At 40.8% G+C, this 17,377-nt stretch overlaps 1 pseudogene; it reads right to left on the reverse strand.

Moving 5' to 3' along the window:
* Nucleotides 1-543: 543 nt before the first annotated feature.
* LOC131277133 (transmembrane emp24 domain-containing protein 7-like) lies at nucleotides 544-10,390 on the reverse strand (annotated as a pseudogene).
* Between the last annotated feature and the right edge of the window lie 6,987 nt (nucleotides 10,391-17,377).

A 17,377-nucleotide genomic window follows, 5' to 3' on the forward strand; every position in this document is an offset into this window, starting at 1 on the left:
CCTAGAGGAAAAAGATAACAAGGGAAGACAAAAAGAGAAATAGATACAGAAGATCACACAGTGACTGGATACAGTGAAACCAGGAGGGCAGGGGATGGGTAGTGGGAGGGGTAGGGGGAGGGGAGAAAAGATAATAAAAGAACTTAAAAAATCAAAACTTTATTCACTATAAACAACTGAAAGGAAATCTTCCTCGAAAATGCATGTAGACCTTAGATTTTTAAGTTATCATTACTTATAAGATAAGTACTTTTACATTGTTAAAAGGAATCAAAATACCAAAGTTTAGTGTGCAAACAGTAGATATAAACAACCAAGAAAAGAGTATATCATTCAGAGCATATTTATCATGAATATCCCAAAGTAAGTTCCAAAGTTTTCCACCTTTTACAAATTAAGAAAGGTGACCTTTCCACAGTTTGGGGATATGCATTGTATGACTCCCCCAGTAAATGTATGAGTAAGGTTTTAAGTTCTTCAGTACCTAAAATCAGAGGATAGCAATATTATAGTGGAAATGGTGCATCAATTCTTAAAATGTAGTTATGATTCAACACAAGTTGTGGTGGTTCTTTGATCTGAGAAAAAGCTTTTTAGAAGAAATATCTGCCCTATACTAACCACCAGAAGAATGAGGACTTCTCCTATTGACAAATAGGCCACGCTTGTATTGAGATCTTCTGCTTGGCTTCAGCCTTGAGCTTCCCTCTTATGGAAATGAGTCTGATTGTTGATAAGAGCCTCAGCGGAGTTGCAGCATCTATACTCCAGTTCATTGTACTTGCTCAGGTTGGCTAACAGAGAGATGGGTTTGGTCAACCACCACACCAGGGAACCAAGAGAGTCTACAACTACAAGAAGAATTCCATCCATCAGTCATGTGGGATCTAAGCCCCTTCTTGAGTTAGAGGTGGAGTGGGCATTGCGGTCCCAGTGTCCTCAGGATGGAGGAATAAAATATGGATTAGAGGGGACTTACTGGTATTCTACTATAGAATAATTGTGACTGTAATGTAATAAATGGTATCATTGATGTGGAGAGTGGCCATGGAAGTTGCTGAGGGCAGGGAGAGGGAAGAAGAGGTGTGTTATGGGGGCATTTTCAGGGGGCTGGGACAGATGCAGGACATTATATATCCTGCCAGAGCCCACTGAATGGACCGGGAGAGATTGTAAACTACAATGGAAACTATAATCCATGCTGTGTATCAGTGCTCCAAAATGTATTCATCGAATGCAGTGAATGTGCCACACTGATGAAAGTATTTGGTCATGTGGGAAGAGTGGGGGTGGGGTGGGGAGTCGAATTCTATGGGGTCCTCATATCTTTTGATGAAACATTTTGTATGATCTATGCATTTTTTAAAAATTAAAATTCTATTTAAAAAAAGAAAGTCTTCAGAACTTCCTGAATTGAAATACAGGCGGACTCCATCTGTACAAAAGCACTGACTCCATTCACACTAGGAAACAAAAGTGGGTCTTCTCCAACTTGAAAATCAAAATATACGGTTTTATGTTTGAAAGTAGAAAATTCAATGCTCAAGCAAATTTGTGTGTCCCATTTTTGGAGGCTGTGAAGGTGAAACTATCATACTGTTTTTTCACCTCTTTGCATAACACATTACCATCAGGATTTTCTAATTGGCAATCTACATCATAGTGACTGCCATCAATCATCTGAAACTCAAGGGTGCAGTTTTTGTCCCATCTGATGTCCTCATAGAAGCACTACTTGGCATTGTTGGGTGACACAAAGGTGATCCCAGAGGTGCAGCCAGGTCCCAGGATGAGAAGCAGATGTGCAAGCAGCCTGCAGCGACTACCCAGGCTCTGCAGACCCTGGTCATGGCATCTCAAGGTGGCTGTCTCAAAGGAATGGCAAGGAGGAGATGCTGGGTCAGGTCTGTGCAGCACTCACTACACATGGGAGGCCTCAGTGTAGTCCCCCTTTGAAGATGCACAGCATGACATCTCTGAGCCTTGGGGAAGTTTGGGATAAGGAGCAAGCTTCTGGGTTCAGATGATGGAACCTAAGGGGCCCAGGTCAAGAGCAAAAAAGTCCAGCAATGGACAGAATTATGGTCCTCTCAATATTTTTTATCTGGGAAAGTCCTTATTTTTACCTCCATTGTGAAAGATACTTTTGCTGTATATAAGATTATTTTTTTGTTAACTTTTCTTTTACTTCTTTGAAGAGGTCATTCCACTGCCTTCTGGTTCCCATTTTTGCTGGTGAGAAATCAGTTTTTAATGTTACTGTGGTTCCCTTATATGTGGATCTCTTTGTGTTTGTTATTTGCCGTTTGTTGAGATTTCTGAATATATAGATGACGTTTCCAATACATTTGGTAAGTTTTCAGCAATTATTTCTTCAAATATTTTGTCTCTCTGTCCTCTCCTTCTGGTTCTCCTAATTTTTGAATGTTGGTACTTTTAATGTTGCTCCCCCACCCCATTTCTCTGAGGCTATTGTTTAATTTGCTCCTTTGATTTTACTCTTTGTTCTTCAGATTGCAAAATTTCCATAAACCTACCATTTAATTTGCTGATACTTTATTTTGCCAGTTGAAATCTACTGTTGAGCATCTCTGGTGAATTTTTCATTTTGGCTATTGTGCTTTGCAGGAAATGTGAATTTTGGTTCTTTAAATAATGCTTACCTATTTATTGATCATCTCTCTTTGATGAGACATTGTTCTTATAAGTCCTCATATTTTCCCTTACTCTTACATGCATGGTTTCTTCTTTTGAACATATTTAGAATGGAGATTTTTTCTGCTAAATCTAACATTTTAATTTATATGTTATGACTTTTTAGATAGCTAAAAGAAGAAAGGAACACATGTAATATTGCTATAGATTGTTATATGAACCTTCTTAAAGGCAGTATCTTAAAGGCTTGGTCAAAATTTCCTGTTTCTTTACATATCTCATATTTTTTGGTTAAAATAGGACATTTTAGATAAAATATCATATTAACTCTGCATACTGATTTATCCCGAACTTGTTGTTCTTGCTTGTTTGTCTATGTTTTTAGTTATGTGACCAGATTATTGTAGTGATGTCCACACTCCCACCCTCAATTCCACAACATTTTCAGCCTCTAATGTTGCTATTCAGAGGTCATAGTCTTGACCATGCTCTAGCCTCACTCTGCCTCTACCTAGGGAGTCCCACAGTTTTTTCTTTACTCTTGTTTTCTAAGACCTCTCTCTTAAGTTTCTAGTTGGTCTGCCTCTATTGCTATCACATTCAGATGTTAGCTTCTAGTATTCTCTAGTTGGTGTCTGTAGAGTTTTCCATGGTGACATGTGGCAAAAATCATTCCACATGGTGATCCAAGTAAAATTTGTCCCTTTGCAGGTGTAGCCTTTTAGGTTTGTCTTTGAGACCTGCTTCTAACCCCAGGAGGGCTCTCCTTAGCTGACTACATTTTTTAAAAATGTCACTTATATTTATTTTAATATCTAAAGAACACACAAACAAATAAGCAACAAGCAAAATACAACAGAAAAAGTGAATAAAAGATAAATATCTATACATAGTTTATAAAACTATAAGATAATTCAGTCTCAATAATTACAATAATATACTTTAAAACAATAATGATATATATTTTACTTAGAAAATTGACAAATGTAAAAAGTTTTTGATTATATACCTTTTTCTGCTTGACCTTTCTAATATATTAATTACCTCAGATACATGCTTGCATTAGTTCAAAACAAGGCTGTCATTTACTATATTCTAACCATTCCTTCAAAGTCAGACTCTCCCTCAACCCCATCTCACTTCTTAGATGGAAACCAACAATTTCCATCTGCCCATTATAGCTCACAAAATGTAGGTCCACACTAACACCAATTTAGTATTGTAACAGTCATACATTAATATATGGAAATTTGTCATGAATAAAGAACTAGGTCATGGGGGCAAGATGGCACCTGAGTGAATGCACCTTATAATCTCTCCTGCAAAGAAGTGGCTGAATAGGGTTGGAGTCGTGCTGGACAAGGCTGTTTTGGATGTTTGCAGTGTAGGAGGTGTCTGTACATCAATTTGGTGGGATAGTGACAGAGGAGATTCTTATAAGAGGTTGAATTTTGGGTCTCTTTAATGGAGGTCGGGGTCATCAATCGGCCTTTTCCCTCTGGGGCTGGCAGCCCAGCGGCGGTGATTCCTAGAGGCTTTGCTGTGCTGGGGAGTTCCCAAGCTCTGAGCAGGCTGTTTCAGGGGACTGCAGGGCAGGAGGTGTCCGGGAGTTGATTTGGGGAGACAGTGATGGAGAAGATTCTTGCAAGAGGTGGAATTTTGTGTTTCTGACATGGAGGTCAGAGGTTCTGGCTGGAGACCCTTCCCCTGGGGCTGGCAGCTGGGCTGCAGTGATCCCTGGGATCTTTGTCCTGTGGGGGTCCCCCAATCACTGAGTGGGCTGTTTTGGGGGCTTGCAGGGCAGGAGGAGTCTGGATGTCAATTTGGTGAGACAGTGTCAGAAGAGATTCTTGCAAGAGATGGAACTTTCAATTTCTGACACAGAAGTCAGAAGTCTCAGGAGAAACCCCTCCCCCTAGGGCTGGCAGCCTGTCTGTGGTGGTCCCTGAACTGTTTTTAGTGCAGCAGCGCCCCCAACAGGTTGTTTCTCGGGCTTGCAGGGCAGGAGGTGTCTGGATGTCGAGTTGGTGAGACAGTGACAGAAGAGATTCTTGTGAGAGGTGGAATTTTGGGTTTCTGACACAGAAGCCAGAGTTTGTGGGCGGGACACCACCCCCTAAGGCTGGCTCCCAACTGCGGGGATCCCTGAAGGCTGTGTTGTGTTACTGTGCTCCCAGGCCCCCTGTTAACTGGATACATGGTTCCCAGGTCTGTGTCCCCTAAACCCTGGTGGTCAATGCTCTAGAGACACACACACCATGAGTCTGCAGTATCACAGACTTCCCATCCCTGAATCCACCATGACCTGAGGTCCATCTGAGGTCCATGATTATCCTACCCCTTGGCGTTTGTGGGGTTTTTTTTCCCCCTCTTTTTTTTGTCTTGGTTGCTAATATTACATTATCTCCTGTTCTTTTCTCCCATTTCATCCTGCAAGGTCCTTTTTCATTTATTTAGTTTTTTTTCTCCTTTTCTTTCTCTTGATTGTATGCCTCACTTTTCTTTGACCACCCCCTTTTCTTCTTCTCTCTTGTTCCTTTTCTCTTTTTTCCTTATTTTATTTTATTTTATTTTATTTTATTTTATTTATATAATAGGTGCTGCAGGGAGCACTTCATTTTTGCTGTGTTTCCTCATCCTCCATTTCCTCTTTTCTTTGTGAATTGATTTTGGCCACCTACACTATCCCATTTCCTCCACATCTTACTATCCTCCATCATACACTGTCTCTCTTACATTCCACCTCCCTTTCTTTGACCTCCAAATTGTCTGACATTTTATTTCTAATACCTTTGTTCTGTTTTCTGTCTTTTATCCACTCTTGATATTATTGTCTTTCTTTTCTCTTTCCCTCTCTCAAGAAAACATACTCAATTCCTCCCCATATTCAGTTGGCTGTCTCATTATAGGTACTCTACTTACTGATATAACTCTACACAAATTACGTAAGTCTAATATCCATTCTCCCAGATATCACATTGTTGCTCTGTTAACATTTATTACCAATAAAACTTTACACATTTTCTTTTCTTACTCATTTTGTTTTCCATGGCCCTAATATTTTCCTTCAAAGTCAACTTAGCCAGCAACAAGAAAATAGAGTAAGAAGAACAATGTGACAAAGAGAAGACATAACACTTATGCAAGAACAACAACTAATTAATCCCCAAGACTAGACAAAGAAGCTAAGGAGCTGATTAAACCTGTTATGATAAAATTATGACCAGAAAGCAACAAAAAACTACAAACCAAACCAATAATCAGGAAAACATGGCTGAATCCAATGAACAAACTAAAAACCAGGAAGGGGAGCAGAACATCGGACAAGTAATTAAAGATCTCAAAACATATATTAGAGACCAACTTATTGAAGTAAAGGAAGAGATTAACAATATGAAGAAAACACTTGGAAAGGAAATGGCAGACATACGCAAAAAGATAACAGATATGACAGGGATGAACACCACAGATCAAGAAATAAAAAATACATTCTCAGCAAATAGCAGCAGATTAGAAGAGGCAGAGAATAGAATTAGTGATGTGGAAGACAGTACATCTGAAATCAAACAGATAGTAGAGCTGATCAATAAAAAGATAGAAAAAATCCAGCTAGGATTTAGGGACCTGAATGACAATGCAAAATGCAGAAACATACGTATTATAGGCATCCCAGAAGGAGAAAAGAAGGGAAAAGGATAAGAAGGGGTGTTGGAGGAAATAATGGCTGAAAATTTCCCAAATCTACTGAGAGAGATGGAGGTACATTTCCAGAAAGCACATCGCACCCCAAACATCATAAATCCCAATAGGACCACCCCAAAACATATACTTGTCAAATTATTAAATGCTTGAGACAAAGAGAAAGTTCTAAAAACAGCAAGAGAAAAGAAAACCATCACATTCAAGGGAGGCTTCATAAGATTAAGTACCTATTTCTCATTTGAAACCATGGAGGCAAGAAGGCAGTGGTATGATATAGTCAAGGTAATAAAGAAAAACAATTTCCAACCAAGAATACCCTACCCAGCTAAACTAGCATTCAAAAATGATGGAGATTTCAAAATATTCACAGATAAACAGTAATAGAAAGTGTATGCCAATAAGAATGCTGCCCTTACAGAAATACTAAAGGAGGTTCTGCAGGAAGAAAGGAAAAAAAAAGTAGAGGCAGAATTGGAGGAGAGTGTAAGAGCAAAAACAAAAAAAAAAAAAGGAGAAGGAAAAGAAAAACACAAAATATGACAAACACAATTCCAATTAAACTATTGCTAACATAAATAATTCCTTGAAAGTAATAACACTGAATATCAATGGATTAAACTCATGAATCAAAAGATTCAGACTGGGACATTGGAGAAGAAAATATGACCCATCTATATGCTGTCTACAAGAAACACATCTTACACCCAGGGATACATGGAGGTTGAAAGTGAATGCTTGGAAAACAGTCTTACAAGCAAACAATAACCAAAAGAAGGCAGGAGTAGCTATATTAATATCAGACAAAATATATTTTAAATACAAAACAATTGTGAGAGATAAAGAAGGAAACTACATATTAGGGAAAGGGACAATCTCTCAAGAAGAAAGAATAATCATAAATATTTATGTGCCTAGCAAGGGTGCCTCCAAATATGTGAGGCAAATACTGAAAAAACTAAGTGAAAGAATAGATGCATCTACAATTATAGTGGGAGATTTTAATACACCACTATCAACTCTGGACAGAACATCTTAAAAGAGAATCACTAAAGAAACAAAAACTTTGAACAGTGTATTAGAGGAGCTGGATCTAATAGACATATACAGATCATTACACCTGAATACAGAAGGATATACATTTTTCTCAAGGGCACATGGATCATTCTCCAAGATAGACCCTACACTAGGCCACAAAGAAAGGCTCAATGATTTCAGAAAGACTGAAATCATACAAAATAAAATCTCTGACCACACTAGAGTGAAGCTGGAAATTTGCAAGGATCAGAGGGACTGATTTCATGCCAAGATATGGAAATTAAACAGAATACTCTTAGAAAAACAGTGGGTCAAAGAGGAAATCTCAAAAGAAATTAATAACTACCTTGAAACTAATGAAAATGATAACACAACATAGCAAAACTTATGGGATGCAGCAAAAGCAGGACTGAGGGGGAAATTTATAGCCATAAATTCATACATCAACAAAGAAGAAAGAGCAAAAATTGAAGAACTAACTGCACATTTGGAGGAATTATTAAAAAACAACAAAGTAACCCCACAGGAAGAAGAAAGCAAGAAATAACAAAGATAAGAGAAGAACTAAATGAAATAGAAAATAAGAAAGCACTTGAAAAGATAAACAAGACCAAGAACTAGTTCTTTGAGAAGATCAATAAAATTGACAAACCCTTAGTGAGACTAACAAAGAAAAAAAGAGAGAAGATGCAAATACACAAAAGAAGAAATGAGAAAGGAGATATCACCACTGACCCCACAGAAATAAAGACTATCATAAGGGTTTACTTTGAAAAACTATATTCCAACAAAAATGACTGACCTAGCCCGCAGGTCAAATGAAACGGCACCTGAAAGAGGGAGTGGGAATTGGGGGAAAAGAGGCGAGAGAAACGGAGACAAGACAGGATTCTGATCAAGTCTCTGTTTATTGAGGGTAGAGCATCAGAATATATAACTAAGAGGAGGGTATTAGCAGGGGGTGATAGGCTGATGAAGCGGCTCTTCCATATAAGGCAATAAAATGCTGTTACACCCTTTAATGCTGGTCATGGGTTCAACATCTTGTTGTGCAGGTGTGACACTTTTTGCCCGGGAAACTGGGGAAAGGGGAAGAAGAAGGCGGAAACACAGGGGTGGAGTAGGCATAGTTATGAAAACCGCCATGTTGCTGGAGATCGCAAATGCACAAAGCTCCGGGTGGCTCCCCACAGGTCCCCCTTCTTTATTATATTTTATGAAGCATCCTGAGTTTGGGGGGAACTGTGCCTGTCTTAGGCCGGGGCGTGCAAATGGTTAGGCGGATAGCCTTACCAGTCATGGAGAATGCAACAGCAGCGAAACGCTGTGTCTCTGTCTTAGGTGGCTCTGGCTTGGAACCGATCACGCCCAGTTGCCCGTCATTGGCTATCCAGTTCATCACCTCAGAACCTGACAGGGTTCATATGTATTTGAGAATCACTGCCAGCAGTCAGGGTGCTCCCATTTTGGTTATAATGTGTGGAGGCCAGAGGAAGGTGTGGTACGCACCGCATTCTCTTACTGCAGTTTCATAATGGAGGTTTGGGGAGGTGAAAGCAAGAGAGGGAGAGAGAAACATGAGGGGGCTGTAGCAAGGATGGGCTCTTCAGTTGCAAGCAGCTGGCGCTGGCAGATGTGGTGTGCGGCATTGGCCAATACACTCTTAGGTTGTACTAAAGACTCGGAGTGCCGGCGTCACAGGATTCCAGGGGGCCTGTACAGCCGCATGGGTTTTAGCGTTGGTTGCTCTCCTGCAAGAAAGCAGAGTTCATCTCAGGGAGAGTTCTCTACCCTGGATAGGTTGTTATTATCTATTTGTTTTACCAATCGTTCCGGCAGCCACCTGGCTGCATCTAGTTCTTTGGAATAGACACAAACTGATCCTCTGTCCCACATTAGGACGGGATCGGGTCCATGCCAGGTATTATCCATTGGGTCTTTCCATAGGACTGTGGCATGTTTTATGCTGGTATTAGGGTGCCAGGAGCGGTCAGGCGCAGAATGTCCTTTTTGAGCTAAGCTTTAAAAATTTAGAATAAAGAGAGAGTGGGATAATAGATTTTTGTGGGATCCTTTGACAGGGTACCACTCGTTTAGGGTTTTTAGTCTATCTAGTCTGAGGTTGGCCTTCTGAGTGGTTATTTTATTTCCTGCCATATGAAACCCCAGGTAGGTATAAGGGTCTTGTAATTGTACTTTATCAGGGGCAATTTGAAGCCCATGTGCCTTTAAGGCTGTTTTCATATCATGGTAACATGTTAGGACATCTTGTTCCTTTTTACCAGCCATTAAAATGTCATCCATGTAGTGAATAACATAAAGGTCTTTCCACATTGCCCTTACTTCTCTTATGGCGGTAGCCACAAATTTTTGACATAAGGTAGGGCTGTTTGTCATGCCTTGGGGTAAAACCTTCCAGTGATATCTCCTCATAGGTTCTTTGAAATTCACAGAGGGGAGGCTAAATGCAAAGCGTTTTTGATCCACTGGGTGTAATGGGATAGTAAAGAAACAATTTATAGATCTATGATAATTTTATAATATCCAAAGGGGATGGCTACAGGGGTTGGAAGACCAGGCTGCAAGGCTCCCATAGGTATCATTGTTTTGTTTACTGCTCTTAAGTCTTGCAATAATCGCCATTTTCCAGATTTCTTTTTAATGACAAAAATAGGAGTATTCCAGGGAGAGTCACTTTCTGTAATATGTCCTGCCGCTAGCTGTTCCTGCACTAACCGCTGGGTGGCCTGTATCTTGTCTGAGGATAAAGGCCATTGATCGACCCATACAGGTTCATCTGAAAGCCAGGTGATTTGGTCTGCATGGGGTACAGGAAGATCAACGACCTCTAGGCTAAATTTCCTAAGCCTCTCCTATTACATTTTCCCTTTATCGATAAAGGCTGGGGGATGCCTGATTCAAATTTTCCTAAGCCCTTACCTGGCTTGAAGCCTTGTGAGAGCATTTGAGCTGTAATCACGCTGTTGGGACTGCACATGATAAGTTGCATCTGGGAAAGTATGTCCCATCCCCATATGTTGATGGGGAGGTTAGCTATGATGTAAGGCTGCACTGAACCTTGGTTGCCCTCGCTGTCTCTCCAGGTAAGCAGTTTTGAACTTCTTTCGGGGTTAGTAGTCTGCCCTATGCCAGTCAAATGTGTAAGCATTGGGACAAGGGGCCAGGATTGGGGCCAGTCTTCCTTTTTTATAATAGTTACATCTGCCCCTGTGTCTATGAGTCCGGTAAAATTTTTTCCGTCTAAGAGTAGAGACAACATTGGTTTGCCGGGTGAAATGGCTTGAGCCCAAAATACATCAGAAGAACCAAATTCTTTATCTCTATGGTCACCGCCTTTTACTGTATTGTCAGTTTGTTCTAGAGGGAGGATTAATAACTGGGCGATCTGTTGCCCTGCAGGGAAGGAGATAATACTTTGTAGGGCTGAAGCCATTACCTTTATCTCACCCGTGAAATCATTATCAATGACCCCGGGAGAAATCTGGAGGCCACTGATAAAAGAACTGCCTCCTCTGATTATTAGGCCAAAGGTGTTTTTTGGCATGGGGCCAAACACGCCTGTAGGCAGGGCTTGAACTCCCATAGGCGGTGTTAGTACTGTGTGGGAGGAGGTACAGAGGTCGAATCCTGCACTCCCTGAGGTGGCTCTACAGAGGTCGGAAATAGATTGCCACTGGGGGGAACAAAGCTGATTGCCCCATAAATCTGATTGTTTGTCTGGGCCTGGGGCTGGCCCCTCCTCCCATTTCCCTGATAAGGAGGGAGTGGACGACCGGAAGAATTGGTTCTTTTTTTTTTTTTTAATTGACTTTGTAATAATATTACATTAAAAATATATATGTGAGGTCCCATTCAACCCCACCCCCCCACCCCACCTCTCCCCCCCCCCCCCCAGCAACACTCGTTCCCATCATCATGACACATCCATTGGATTTGGTAAGTACATCTTTGGGCACCTCTGCACCTCATAGTCAATGGTCCACATCATGGCCCATACTCTCCTCCATTCCATCCAGTGGGCCCTGTGAGGACTTACAATTGATTTGCATTCATTAGCCCAGTGTCTGCCCCTGTGGCAACGGGGGCAGGAGTTGGGAAGGGGGGGTGGTTTTTGGCTAGCAGGAGGGCGGGGACGACAATCTCTGGCTAGATGGCCAGGTTTACCACAAGAGAAACAGGCCCTAGGTGCACGGGACACTGGGGATGGAAGCACTTCTCTCAAGGCCATGGTGAAGGCTTGGGCCTGTTCAGAGGTGGCCTCCCTTATGGCAGCAGCTATAGCCAGGCCCTGCTGCTTTGTGGGGCCTATGTCTGAGCAAAGCTAAATGTAGCCAGAGAGATTTTCCCTATTTCTATAGGGTCAGATAGCTGCTTGGCAGGCTGCATTAGCATTTTCAAAAGCAAGTTGTTTTACATAGTCAGCATCAGTATTTGCATCACCAAACATTTTCTCAGTGGCGCAAAGTCTACCTATGAAGTCGGAGAATGGTTCCTTGGGGCCCTGACGGATAGAAGTTAAGGAGGTAAGGGATTGTCCCTTGGTAGGCAGTCTTTTCCAGGCCTTAAGGGCTGCGGCATGGACTTGTTCAAAAAGTCCAGCATCATAATGCAACTGATTTGAGTTCTGCTTAAAATCTCCTGTGCCGAGAAGCATGTCCTCAGTCCATCCATTCTCGGTTCTGAGATTCGCTGTGCGGTTTCCTTGCAAAACTCACAATATTCTGACTTCCAGAGGAGATAATCTCCTGCACTGAGAGTGGAGCGGGCAAGGGTGTGCCAGTCATGGGGGGTGAGCCACCCATCAGCAATGTGTTCTAACAGAGAGAGGGTGTATGGAGCAGTAGGGCCATAGGTGGTGACCGCGGACTTAAGCTCCTTCAAGGTTTTGAAAGGGAAAGGGTTATAGATGCGCTCAGGCTCAGGTTCAACAGCAACCTCGCTCCCCTCACCAGCCTCATTAGGGCTCCCAGGCCTCTCGATAACAGGGAATGAAAAAAGGGGTGATTTGCGGAAGTTGGCAGTTAGGGGATTTTTTAGAAGAGGGGTTAAGTTGAGCTGACACTGCAGAGTTGCGCATTGGAATTGTAGATCCTTTCTCTCTTTTAAAAGAGAGAGCCATAACTTTAGATCTGCATTGGGGTCTAGGCTAGCGGGGCAGAAGCGGGGGGTGCATATGGGTGTGGGCGGAAACCAACAGACCGTTCTTCAGCCTCAGGGTTGAAGTTATCGGAATCCATACACGGGGTGTTAGGGTTTCGATTACTAATCCTCTGATTAGGGCCAGCTCTTCCCTTAGAGATATTATTTTTGCAAGGGAAAGGGGCACTCTCATCATCGCTATCTATTTTAATAGACACCGAGTCTGAGTCGGGGGTTGGTATTTAGCAGGACTTTTTGCTGGGGGGGATTTAGACCTGTCCTGTGCTAGGAGTTCCTTGCTTTTAGCAACTACTTGTGCAGCCAATACGTTGGTGTGGCAGATGCGAAGAGGTCATTGATAACATTCCAGTAGAAGAAAGCAGTTACGGGAACTCTCTCAGGGCCAAAGGTTTTATAAAATCTTGTAGAGCGTCCCCAACTCTACTCCACCACCTTTCATTTATGGTCCCTTCCTGAGGAAGCCACGGACAGACTTCTCTCAAAAATCTAAAGAATTCTATTAGCTCCTTAAATTTAACCTTTATTCCTCTCACCTTTAACGCCATTCCAAGGCTCTTAATAAAAAGTCTGTGCTCACTCATTGCTTGTCCCATATTTGCTGATCACTTACCGAGGCTTTGCAACTGGGAGGCAGGTTCCCTCGGGGCGTCCTCTTATTACTCTCTAATTCTCCTTTTTGATTTCTGAACGTTACACTTGGTCCGGCCGGACTGTCTGTCGGCGTTCCTCACTGGATCCCTCGTTTTCAGGCCCCTGTGTTCGGGCGCCAGTTGACCTGGCCCACAGGTCAAACAAACCGGTACCTGAAAGAGGGAGTGGGAATTGGGGGACAAGAGGCGAGAGAAATGGAGACAAGATAGGATTCTGATCAAGTCTCCGTTTATTGAGGGTAGAGCATCAGAATATATACTAAGAGGAGGGTATTAGCAGGGGGTGACAGGCTGATGAAGCAGCTCTTCCATATAAGGCAATAAAATGCTGTACACCCTTTAATGCTGGTCATGGGTTCAACATCTTGTTGTGCAGGCGTGACACTTTTTGCCCGGGAAACTGGGGAAAGGGGAAGAAGAAGGTGGAAGCACAGGGGTGGAGTAGGCGTAGTTATGAAAACAGCCATGTTGCTGGAGACTGCAAATGCACGTAGCTCCGGGTGGCTCCCCACAAATGACAATTTAGAGGAAATGGACAAATTCCTAGAAACACATAAGCAGCCTATATTGACGAAAGAAGAAATTGATCTCAACAAACCAAACACAACTAAAGAGATAGAATCAGTCGTTAAACACCTCCCAACCAAGAAGAGCCCAGGGCCAGATGGCTTCACAGGTGAATTCTGCAAAACATTCTGGAAAGAACTAACACCAATCCTGCTGAAACTCTTCCAAAAAATGGAAACAGAAGGAACATTACCTAACTCATTCTACGATGCCAACATTACCTTAGTACCAAAGCCACACAAAGACACCACAAAAAAGGAAAACTACAGACCAATTCCTCTAATGAACCTTGACACAAAAATCCTCAACAAAATACTTTCTATCCTTATTCAACAAGACATTAAATGAATTATACACCATGACCAAGTGGAATTTATTCTGGGTATGCAAGGATGGTTCAACATAAGAAAATCAATTAATGTAATACACCATATAAACAGATTGAAGGAAAAAAATCTCATAATTATATCTATAGATGCAGAAAAAGCATTTGACAAAATACAGCACCATTTCTTGATAAAACACTCAAAAAGATTGGAAGACAAGGAAATTTTTTGCACATGATAAAGACTATGTATGAAAACCCCACTGCCAACATCGTTTACAATGGTGAAATCCTAAAATCCGTCCCTCTAAGATCAGGAACAAGACAAGGATGCCCACTCTCACCTCTTCTACTTAACATTGTCTTAGAAGTAACTGGTCGAGCACCAAGGCAAGAATGAGATATAAAAGGCATTCACATAGGAAAAGAAGAAGCCAAAATTTCATTATTTGCAGATGACACGATCCTATACACAGAAACCCTGAGAGGTTAACAACAAAGTTTCTAGAACTATACATGAGTTTAGTAAAGTCGCAGCTTATAATATCAATGCGCAAAATTCAGTAGCATTTCTGTACACCAATAATGAGCAGACTCAGGCAGAAATCAAGAAACAAATACCATTTACAATAGTAAATAAAAAAATCAAATACCTAGGAATAAATTTAACTGAAATGTAAAAAGCTTATACACAGAGAACTACACAAGACTGTTCAAGGAAATCAAAGAAGACATAAATAAATGGAAGAATATTCACTGTTCATGGATAGGAAGACTAAATATTATCAAGATGTCTATCCTACCAAAACTGATCTACACATTCAATGCAATCCCAATAAAAATCAACATAGCATTCTTTAAGGAACTAGAAAAACTAGGTATGAAATTTATTTGGAAAGGAAAGAGGGTCTGAATAGCCAAAGACATATTGAAAAAGAAAAACAAAATTGGATGAATCACACTACCTGCCTTCAAAATATACTACAAAGCTACAGTAGTGAAAACAGCATGGTATTGCCACAAGGAGAGACACAAAGACCAATGGAATTGAATTGAGAGTTCTGATATAGATTCTCATATATATAGTCATATAATATTCGATAAAGCCACCAGACCCTCTAAACTGGAAGAGAATGGCCTATTCAACAAATGGTGCCTGGGGAGCTGGATATCCATATGAAAAAGAATAAAAAAGGATTACCATCTCACACTTTATATAAAAACCAACTCAAAATGGATCAAAGACCTAAATATAAGACCCAAGACCATAAAGATTTTGGAAAGCAGAGGAGGGAAGAATATACAAGACCTTGTAATAGGAAATGACTTCATGAACTTCACACCAAAAACATGAGCAGCAAAAGAACAAATAGATGAATGGGACGTCCTCAAAATTAAAGCCTTCTGCACCTCAAAGGAGTTTGTCAAGGAAGTGAAAAGAGAGCCTACATAATGGGAGAAAATATTTGGTAACCATATATTGGATAGGAGACTTATAACCTGCATATATAAAGAAATCGTATATCTTGAAAATAAAAAGACAAACAACACATTTAAAAAATGGGAAAGAGATTTAAACAGACACTTCTCCAAAGAAGATATACAAGTGGTTAAAAAGCACATGAAAAACTCCTCCAAATCTCTAGCTATCAGGGAAATGCAATTCAAAACTACAATGAGATACCATCTTACTCCCATAAAATCGGCAGCTATGAAAAAAACAGAAGACTACAAATGCTGCAGAGGATGTAAAGGAATGGGAAAACTGATTCACTGCTGGTGGGAATGAAAAAGTATCTAACCATTCTGGAGATCAGTTTGGCAGTTTCTCAAAAAATTAGCCATAGACTTGTCATATGACCCAGGAATTCCACTGCTGGGTATATACCCAATAGAACTGAAAACAAGGACACAAACCGATATATGCACACCAATGTTCATAGCAGCATTGTTCACTATTGTCAAAATTTGAAATCAACCCAAATGCCCATCAACAGATGAATGGATAAATAAAATGTAGTATAAACATACAATGGAATGCTATGCAGCTTTAAGAACAAATACACTACAAACACACGTGATAACATGTATGAATCTTGAGAACCTTATGTTGAGTGAAGCAACCCAAGCATTGAAGGACAAATACTACATGACCTCAATGATATGAAAAAAGTAAACCAAGCTGCCTCAGAGAGCTAGAGACTGGTGTTAGACTTACAGCAAATTGGGTATAGAGGGAGGATGTAAGCTGACACCTACATGGGTGAAATCTATGATAAGCTGGAGGTATTTGTACAAGGAAGGGACAAAATGGGAGCATAGTGTTATCTTTGGGTGGGACTTTTTGGGCTTGAGGGGGGCTAGGGATGGGAAGATGGGCAATATTGTCCAAGAATTTGGGGGGAGGTTGGGGCAACTTACAGACATAGGAGATTGTCAGGTATTTGGTTGACAGAATAATGCTGAGAAAACCTTTTCAAAAATATAATAAGGAAAGTTACCCGTTTAAGATACTTAAAGGGGATAATCTGATGCAGGACAAACTCCTAGGGAATATGTGAATGCTCATTTTGCCATAGAGGGTTATACCATTGGATAGAAACCAATATAATGAGAATGAAGGTAGACCCACATCCTGGGGAGGACTGATGCCATCAAATATAGGGAACTGTATCTCTCAAGAGAAATGGAGGCTCCCAGTGCTTTAGGGCAGTTGAGCATATCAAGCCCTCAACACTGTTGCAAATCTCTCTGAACATGGCCCTTCAAGCAATGAAGATTGACTGTCACTGTGGGCCCTAAGGGGAGGGGTAAAGAGGTATTGTATAGATGGAACCAATGTAACTGTGTGGGCAATAGAAGTGTTCCACAAGAGTACGCAAGGATAGATATAAGACATGTAAAATTACACCAAAAATATATAGGGGCTAATAGGCTAAAATGGAAATCATAATGTAAAACATAAGACAACTAAAAATTTAGAAAATTGTATAGTCTAAAATATAAACCACAATGTAAACACAAATGTTACCTTGTTTGAAAACTATTGTCTCAATATCTGTACATCAGTTCCAGTAAATATAGTAATAATATGTTAAAAGATTATTGCTGTGAAGGGAAAAGGTTTTATGTTGGAAATGTGGGAGTACTGTATATTGTATATATGATTTACTGTGATCTCAAACTCTTCTGAAGATAAGCTTAATAATTAGAACAAAGTAAAGAAAAAGACAGGACGTAGACACTGAGGAAAAGACAGAAA

The sequence above is a fragment of the Dasypus novemcinctus genome, chromosome X, assembly GCF_030445035.2.
Source record: "Dasypus novemcinctus isolate mDasNov1 chromosome X, mDasNov1.1.hap2, whole genome shotgun sequence".
Classification (NCBI taxonomy): Eukaryota; Metazoa; Chordata; class Mammalia; order Cingulata; family Dasypodidae; genus Dasypus; species Dasypus novemcinctus.